Raw genomic sequence first — 9,446 nt, 5'->3', positions numbered from 1 at the left:
CTGCTTGTTTTACTCAGAATGCAACACTTATCAACAAGCTTGGAAAGACACCATATGAGATGGTAAAAAAAAGAAGCCAAATCTGAAGTACTTTCATGTATTTGGATGCAAGTGTTTTGTTCTTAAGACTCATCCTGAACAGCTATCCAAATTTGATCTAAAAGCTGATGAAGGAATTTTTGTTGGATATCCACTTTCCACAAAAGCCTTCAGAGTCTACAATTTAAGAACAAGGGTTGTCATGGAATCTATCAATGTCTCTTTGAAAGATAAGAAGATTACTGGACTTGAAGATTTCAATGATCATGATCAGCTGAGATTTGAGAATGAAGTTTTAAATTCTGATTCTGTAAATTCTGATAGTCTAAATTTTGATACTGCAAACTCTGATGAGTTAAACTTTGATGTTATTGAAACTGTGGTGACTACGCCAAAGGAAAATGTACCTGTGCAGGTGGAGCATATTGAAGATCCAACCACATCTCAAGAAGCATCAGAACCTAGAACAGGCTCTTCAAGTTCTGATTCATCAAGTTCTGATGGGCCAAGTTCTGATAATTCTGAAAACTCAAATTCTGAAGGATCCAACTTAGAGAGCATAATTTCAGGGGGAGCATCAGAAAATGTTGATGGAGACAGCATGGATCATGGGGGAGGATACAGTTCTAGAGATAACCTTCCATCTGCAAGGAAGTGGACTAAAGCACATATACCTGACTTGATTATTCGAGATCCTGAAGCATGTATTAGAACAAGAACAACAACATCAAATGAATGCTGATTGGGTGCAAGCAATGCAGGAAGAGTTAAATGAATTTGAAAGAAATAAAGTCCGGACCCTAGTTCCAAGACCAAAGAACAGATCTATTGTTGGTACAAAGTGGGTGTTCAGAAATAAAACTGATAGTGATGGCATAATTACAAGAAATAAAGCAAGGCTGGTTGCAAAAGGATACTCTCAACAAGAGGGAATTGATTATGATGAAACATTTGCACCAGTTGCTAGATTGGAAGCCATAAAGATATTTTTTGCTTATGCTGCTCACAAAAAGTTTACAGTCTTTCAAATGGATGTAAAAAGTGCTTTTTTTAATGGAGAATTAGAAGAAGAAGTATATGTTGAACAACCTCCAGGTTTTGTAGAGTCAAAATTTCCTAATCATTTCTACAGACTTGATAAAGCACTTTATGGCCTTAAGCAAGCTCCAAGAGCATGGTATGAGACATTAGCTCAGTTTCTTCTGGAAAGTGGATTTAACAGAAGGACAATTGACAAATCTTTATTCTATCTCAACCATGGAAAGGACTTACTTTTGGTGCAGATATATATTGATGATATCATTTTTGGTACTACAAATGACAGACTTTGTAAAAGGTTTGCCAAGCTAATGCAGTCATGATATTAAATGAGTATGATGGGAGAACTTAGCTATTTTCTGGGGCCTTCAAGTCAAGCAGAATGAAGAAGGAACTTATATTTGTCAATCTAATTACACCAAAAATTTGTTGAAGAAATTTTGAATGCAAGATTGTTCAAGTGCATCCACTCCTATGGCCACTGCAACAAAATTGGATAAGGATACTGGTACATCGTCAGATATTAATGATTATAGAGGTATGATTGGCTCATTACTCTATCTAACTGTAATTAGACATGGTATCATGTATGCTACCTGTCTTTGTGCATGATTTCAAGCAGATCCAAGAGAACCTCACTTAACAGCTGTGAAAAGAATTTTCAAGTACCTTAAGGGTATAGCTGATCTAGGATTGTGGTATCCTAGGGAATCAGAATTTAAGCTAATAGGTTACTCAGATGCAGATTTTGCAGGGTGCAAAATTGACAGGAAAAGCACTAGTGGAAGCTGCAAATTTCTTGGAGGCACATTAGTTTCTTGGTTTAGCAAGAAATAAAAGTCAATTTCCACATCAACTGCAGAGGCATAATACATTGTTGCAGGAAGCTGTTGTGCACAGATTCTTTGGATGAAGAATCAGTTACTGGATTATGGGTTAGAATTTTCTAAAATCCCTATTTACTGTGATAATCAAAGTGTTATTGCTATGACAGGTAATCCAGTTCAACACCTAATGACAAAGCACATCAGCATTAGGTACCATTTCATAAGGGAACATGTGATGGAAGGTACAGTGGAATTGCATTTTATTCCCACAGATCAACAACTAGCAGATATCTTCACAAAACCACTGTGTGAAGCTACTTTTACAAGATTGGTAAATGAACTTGGAATGGTTTCAGGTTCTTTCTCTAAATCTGTTTAGTTTATGTTCTGATACATCATACTTTATGATCAGTATTTACAAACTTTACTAATCTCTGCTTAAATTGAAATTTACTAAGTGCTGATTGTTGTCTGATGTGAATTTCTAAACTCTGATAGTGATATGAATGTTTCTGTGACTATTCAATCCAATGAGGATAACTATGTTAGATGCTGACCTAGTAGTCTCTAATATACTAAAGATCTCATGTTTGAAGTAATTGTTTATATGGAAATCTTTTAACACAAGCAAATTCTGATCACTACGCCATAGATTGGATTCCGTAACCCTTCACAGTGGGGTTACAAAGAAAAGTGTAATAGTAGCCATCAAAATCAATGTTTACCGCAACCCCTCTTTTTTGATGTTGCGGTAGAGTCAAAATGTGTTACTAAAATGACATATATAATTAAAGATGATTTTTTCTGAATTTAAATAATTAATAATTTACATAGAAATGAAATAGTAATTGAAATATATATTTTATTTATTTTTAAAAGTTAATAATATTAGTATATGTTAGGTCACACACACTGTAGAGGAGGGTGAATACAGTGTATAGCACAATCAAATCGAACTTTAAAAACTCAAGTAACAGAAAACAAACTTTATTCAAAATAATAAACTCTGTTACAGTATGGAACTGTCCTCTCTCAGTGATGAAAAAATATCACGAGAGCTGCTAGGGTTACAATGAATAATCTTCTCGATTATAATAACACTTATAGTGTAAACCCTATGTCTGTGTTTATATACTACACAGTTACAAGATAATCGCTAATTGCTATGGAATATAATTCTGCTTCCTAAAATATATCAATCAGATATCTTTTCTTCCAAGTATTCTATTCTTCATAGAATTCCTTCTTCATGCATATCTCTTCTTATGTTTGTCTCGATCTTCTCTTCCTGTAAATCAGCTGCCTTCCTTATTATCTGAACGTTTCATTCAAGTCCTGATATTATCTTCTGATAAATATCTCCTGAACCTTAAGTACTGGCGACTTACGTTCTGACTTCAGTATAAGTGCTGATTTCAGTTAAGTACTGATTTATCCTGTTTAAGTAAGATCTGAAAACTAAACATGAATCATATTAGACATGACATTATCAAATATATCTAACAATCTCCCCCAACTTGTAAATTAGCATAATATACAAGTTAACAGATATTTGATGATGTCAAAAACATTAAGTACAAATGCATGAGAATTTGACTAGATAACTACAACTTACAGTCCTTAAAGCTTTACCAACTTTAACTTCTGATAACAACTTTAGTCTATATTCATATCAGAATTTGAGCAGTTGTAGATCTTGACTTGGCTTCATCTTCTGATCTCTCTGATGTCAGGAGTTGTTCTGAGATAGTTCTTTAACAAACATCTCTCAGCATATCTGAGTTCATCAATCATCCTCCTTTTAGCATCTTTAAGTTCTACAGAATCTTCACCAGTTTGAAAGATTGCAGCCTTGAGATCATTAATTTTAGCTTTCTTTATGTCCTGATCCAGTCTCATCAAATACGCCTTGTCAGACTCAAGATTGAATTCCACAGCCCTGTAACCCAGAAACGTAGTTATAATCTTAGCAGAGTTAGGCTTCATCTCAATAATATCACCCTTGTGATCTCTGTACTTTGGAAGATATGTGCTGTCAGACTTAACAAAATAAAGCCTTTTCTGTCTCTGAATCTGATTCTTCAAATAGTTTGCAGTACTTTCTGTTATTTTGTCATTCACTTGAAGTAAGAATAATACATGTTCCAATTCTTCATAATACTTCAGTGGAATGGCATTTTCCCTTATATGATAAACCCTACCATCTGTCATGAAGTACAAAAAGATGTGTTCTTTCAAGTAGGTATGGTAAACCATCTGCATAGATTCTAGTTGATTCAATCTTTCAGGAGTTGCTCCAATACCTGGTTCACTTAAGGAAGTTGGATCATTGGTTGTGTTCTGTATTCTTCTTTCATCAGCACTTCCCAATCCAGTTTTATCTTTTGCTTCCTTTCCAGTAACCACTCTTGCTTCAAAACCACTTGCAGCAGTCTTCAAAGGTTGAGTCTGTTTGGCTTTGGTGAATCCTGGTAGGAGCATCTTTGAAGGTTTAACATGAGCAATGTCAGAGGTTTCCTTTGATTTATCTTCTGATATCAAGTTAACTTGAGCTATGTCAGAGGTTACTTGCTTCTTTGAGATATCAGAACTAACTCTATCTTTACTCTAAACAACTTGAGCCATGTCAGAGGCTGTCTTAGAAATTTTTCTTGAAGTCAGAGCAAGATCAGCATCTTCAACAATAATTTCTTCATCCACAGGAGGCACATAAACCTTGATAGGTTCACTAATTTTCTATTTGCCCTTAGACCTTGGATCTATCTGCAATTGTGATTTAGCCTTGGTTGCTTCAGGATTTGTTCTTTCTTTTATCACAATGCCTTTGACTTTTGGAAGTTTCTTTTTACCAACGGAAGCTTCGGATTTAGATTTGAGTTTTTCTGACTTAAGTCTAGCTTCTTCTTGCATCAGACTTTCCAAGTCCATTCCTGGATTCTCCTTTAGAAATAACTGTCTTGATAATTCTTCATCAAGATCCAAAAGTTCATCAGAACTTATCCTTTTACCAGTAGCAGAAGTAATTCTTTTTCCAGCATCATAACTTGTCCTGTGACTTGTAATTTCAGCTCTTCTTGATGAGAAATTTCTACCTTGACCATGACCTCCACCCATTCCAGAGTTTCCCTGGTCATCTTTTTCATCATCCTTCCCCTTCAATGTCTGATCAGTTTTGCATTTGGACTTAATTACTTTCTCCCCCTTTTTGGCATCAGCAGGTAAGAGAAGAGAGACAAGCAATTCCACTGAGGCTTGGATTTCATCAAGTTGAGATTGCTGAGAAGCTTGATGTTTCAAAATATTAGCAATCTGAGACTGTTGCTTCTCTTGGGTCTTCTCAATGTAAGCAACTCTGTCAAAGGTAGGTTGGAAGAATTTTTTCTTATCAAGTTTCCTAATCATATCTTGTTTGAGCAATTATTCCTTAAATTGACGTAACTCTGCATGAGTTGTTGAATGGAGACCTTACAGATGTCTAGTACTCAATGTAGTGACTCGAAGCTGTGTCTTGAAATCATCAGGAATTAATATGTCATTAGCTTTTGCCAAGTGCTCAGCAAGAATCTTTTCAGATGGAACAAAGGTAACTGAGTTCCATTCCTTAGTCCACTCCTGTCCTCTAGGAGTTTCAATCCAAGGTACTGGTGCTTCTCCTCGTACAAACTTCTTGACTAGTTCAGATTTAGAAACAGTTTATGAAGGTGCATGTCCTGAAGGACCAGCTTCATCAGCATTTGCATTTGGAGCAGCATCACCAGTATCATTAGCATTTGCAACATCAGAACTGACAGAATCAGTATCTTCTGATAAAACAACAGTATGAGAAGCAATCAAGGCTTCCGCATCATCATCTAAGTGCTGATATGTTTCTAAGTTCTAATCAACAGCCATATCCTGATGTTCACCTATATTCTGATCATCAACATCTAGATACAGAGAAGGTGTAGTAGACAATTCTGGAGTTTGAGTAGCATCAGGAACAAGTGTTGTTGATGGATTAATTGTTGTTGGAGCTTCTAAGTAGAGAACCTCAGGCACAACCAGGTTTTGAATATCAATTTCAGCACTTGTGCCTGGGTCTACAGGAGATACAGTTTCATGTACAGGAGACACAGATGGTGTGTTTGCCTTGTCTGTAGCAGCTTCCTGAGTTTGGGACAATGGAGAAGGAGATGCAGTAGATTCATCAAATTCTGGTTCCTTTGAGATCAGAGATTCCTGATCTCCTTCCTTAGCTACTGCTTCCTCATCATCTGAAGCTGGCCTTTTAGCTCTCTGTTTCTTGTATCTCTTTGAAGGTGGGGATTCCTTGGGAGATTCAGCAAAAGTCATTCTTCTAAGCCTTTTGAGAAGCTTAGATCCCCCAATTCCAGAATGCTTCTGAGAAGAAACCTTCTCAGCTTCTGTAACAACAGGTTCTGATGCAGAAACCTGTTCCTCACTATCAGACTCATCTCTCAGAACAATCCTCCTTCTCTTCTGTGGTGTCTGAGGAACAGTTTTTGTCCGCTTGGGCTTAGAAGAAGAAGGCTTCACAGTAGGTGCTGAGGATGAAGGGTTAGCTGTCTGTGAAGGTGTGAGATATGTTTTAAGATATGTTTTGAGGGAGGGTTGAGGTATAGATGTATCTATGGTATGTTCTGATGGTGGGTGTGGTGTTTGAGATGTGGTGGTAGGTTGTACATTAGGATAAACAGATCTATTGGTTTGAGGATCAGTATTTACTAGGATCTGTTTTATAGACTGAGGAATCTGTAAAGGTCTAACCACCATTTTCTTAAGATCAGCATTTACCAAGTCATTAAAGGCTCGTTTTGCAATTTTGAAAGGTGGATATAAGTCAGTGGTAGGTTGGGGTTCATCAACACAACAGAAATTATATATAAGCAGACAGAATCTAGCAAAGTAGACAACATTCCTATCCTCTGTCATCCTATCCCCAATAAAACCTATCACAGCACTTGCAAAATCAAAATGAGTTTGGTTAATAATAGCATACCCGATGTGCTGACTCATTATAGGAATGGCATCAAAGTTAGAACACTTATTCCCGAAGGCTTTAGTGATGCAGTCGAAGAAGAAGCCCCATTATTTTCTGATGTGTGCTCATTTCAACTGTCCAAGCTTAGCCAAACTCCTCTCATACCCCAAACTTGCCATGAGCTGCTGTAGTAATGGTTCCTCCGATGTTGAGAAAATGCAGCCTTCTGGTAAATGTAAGGCCTTGCGAACTGTTCCAGGAGTTACCACATGTTCAGAATCATCCACTTCAAAAACAATGCTGGGAATACCATCAGCACCACCATTATCAAAATGCCCAGTCCGCCAAAACGTCAGAACTTGTTGGCTTGAAAAGACTGAAGTCTGGGTCAATGCATACCCAATTTCACTGTGTGTAAGAAGATCTTGCACAAAATGCAACTCAGACGGAGCTTCATCATGGTTTAGGATTGCAGCATAGTTGTTGGGAACAAACTTAGCTCCATCGATGATCAAATCCTTAGGTGCCATGAGAAAAATTGAAAATTAAGATTGCCTGTAAGGTGTTTGATAAAATGTCTGTATGAAAAACCAACGTCAGGAGATGAGAGAGAGTAAAAGCAAAGAAAGAGAGATAAACTGTAAAAGTAAATAAAAGATTGTCTAATCTTCTCTCTCTCTTACTTATACTTGGTAAAAAAAATATAACTGTTGGAAGCCTGTTAGACATGCAGCAATAATGAATAGTTAATGGGCACGGGAAAACAACAATCATTACTTATCACATGCAGTTTTTCAAGGAAAAACCGTTCCACTTACCCAGTAATCCCAGTAATTGAGGTAAGTCAGTTTTAATTCAAAATTTAAACTGTTCCCACTTATTCAATTATTTTCACTGCAAAACCAATATTCTGTTCGAGTGTGAGAATGACCAAAATAAAGCAAGTAAACAAGTACTGATATTTTAAAATTAGAACATAATTTAAATCAATAATTAAAGATATATCAGGATTTAACAGTGCAGTAAAATTGCAAACATCTCAGAAACAGAATCTTGCAAGAATAAGAAATTCCATTAATATATTAAGAGAATACATCCATTAAAATTACAACAGAGCATTACAAGATTGTCCTATGCTACTAAACCTAACATCAACTGCTTTTGTCCTTGGCTAAAAAGCTGGAAAAAGCTGACGATGAAGAAAAATAGGAAGAAGAAAATAAATTATTTCTTCTTCCGACTCTCTAAAAAAGAATAGTGAGTCGAATGATTCGCTCTTGTTGGCGGAGAGCTTCCAGCCTTTCATCTTCCAATCGCTCCAGATGGCGATGGTAGTCCATGTAAAAGAACAGGAGGTGTGTGAGAACCTCCTGGGGAACCGAGTCCCAAATCTCATCAGGAATGACAGTTATGTGCCATTCCTGCTGCCAGTCATCACAGCTCAACTCCATGTTGAAGGTTTCATAGTTCAAAAACATATTTAGTTGACCATGTTTGTGTTGGTATGAATGAAAGGAGAGTGAGTGTGTGAGAAAAGAAATGATGTGTAGGCTGATTTGAGGTGTTGATTTATATAGGCAAGAGAATGCCAGGAGATGCAAGGAAATTTAATGCTGACAGGTAGAAATAATTCTGCCTCGTCTCCCTAGACTGGGAAGAAGAAAAACAGTCATTGGAAAAGTAAAACAGGGTTTAATACGCACAACAAACAAGAAAAAAAATTACTGTGCATGTACGCATTCTACTAACCCTAATTAGATTGACTGTTAATATTCCACCCAAACATATTCTGATTGAAAAGGAGACTGTTTCAGATTGTAACCATAAATAAGCCAAGTAAAGGATCAGAATTTAATATCAGAACTTAACAGTCATCAGATCATGATTTCTTAACTCGAAAAATGAATGCCTATCTCTGTGATTCTTCATACAAATTCTGATTTCGGTTCTTCAGAACTTAATCATCAGAACTTCCATCAGAACCTGTCCTCAGAATTTAAGCAATCTGACAATAAACTGTTCATCTAAAACAACATTGAACGCCACAGTAATTTTCATCATTCATATGGAGTGTAAGTGTGTGCATTAAGCAAAATATCAGACAAAGAGTAAGGTCTGATTCACTTCAGTACATCTTAGAAATAAGGTATAACTAAAACTGTGCTTAAAATCTGTCATTATTCTGAAGCCTACTATTGAATGAGTTCATGCATGAGTCCACCTCAACTGTTTTGTGCTTATTTTATGCATCTTTTGAAATTCCATTTTACAGTGGCTTCTCAGTGTAAGTGAGTCACGACTGCTTATCAGAATTTATGCTATTAACAAAGTATTTCTCCAGTAGTTATAGAGTGTGAAAAGTCACCAAGAAAAATAATTATTTGCTTTTCTGATGCATATTACTTAATACCAGCAATGCACTTGAGTCGTCCCTTCCACATTTTTACTCTAGACCTCAAAGGAGTACCTGATTTTTATTTCTTTTTCATTTACTTTTTCTTTTGATGAGTGAGGTTTATCAACACTTAGTACATTCATCAGATTTACTAACATCAGAACTT

The sequence above is a fragment of the Apium graveolens genome, chromosome 9 (genome assembly GCF_009905375.1).
Source record: "Apium graveolens cultivar Ventura chromosome 9, ASM990537v1, whole genome shotgun sequence".
In the NCBI taxonomy this organism is placed as follows: Eukaryota; Viridiplantae; Streptophyta; class Magnoliopsida; order Apiales; family Apiaceae; genus Apium; species Apium graveolens.
Note: the sequence above shows the minus strand (reverse complement) of the source record.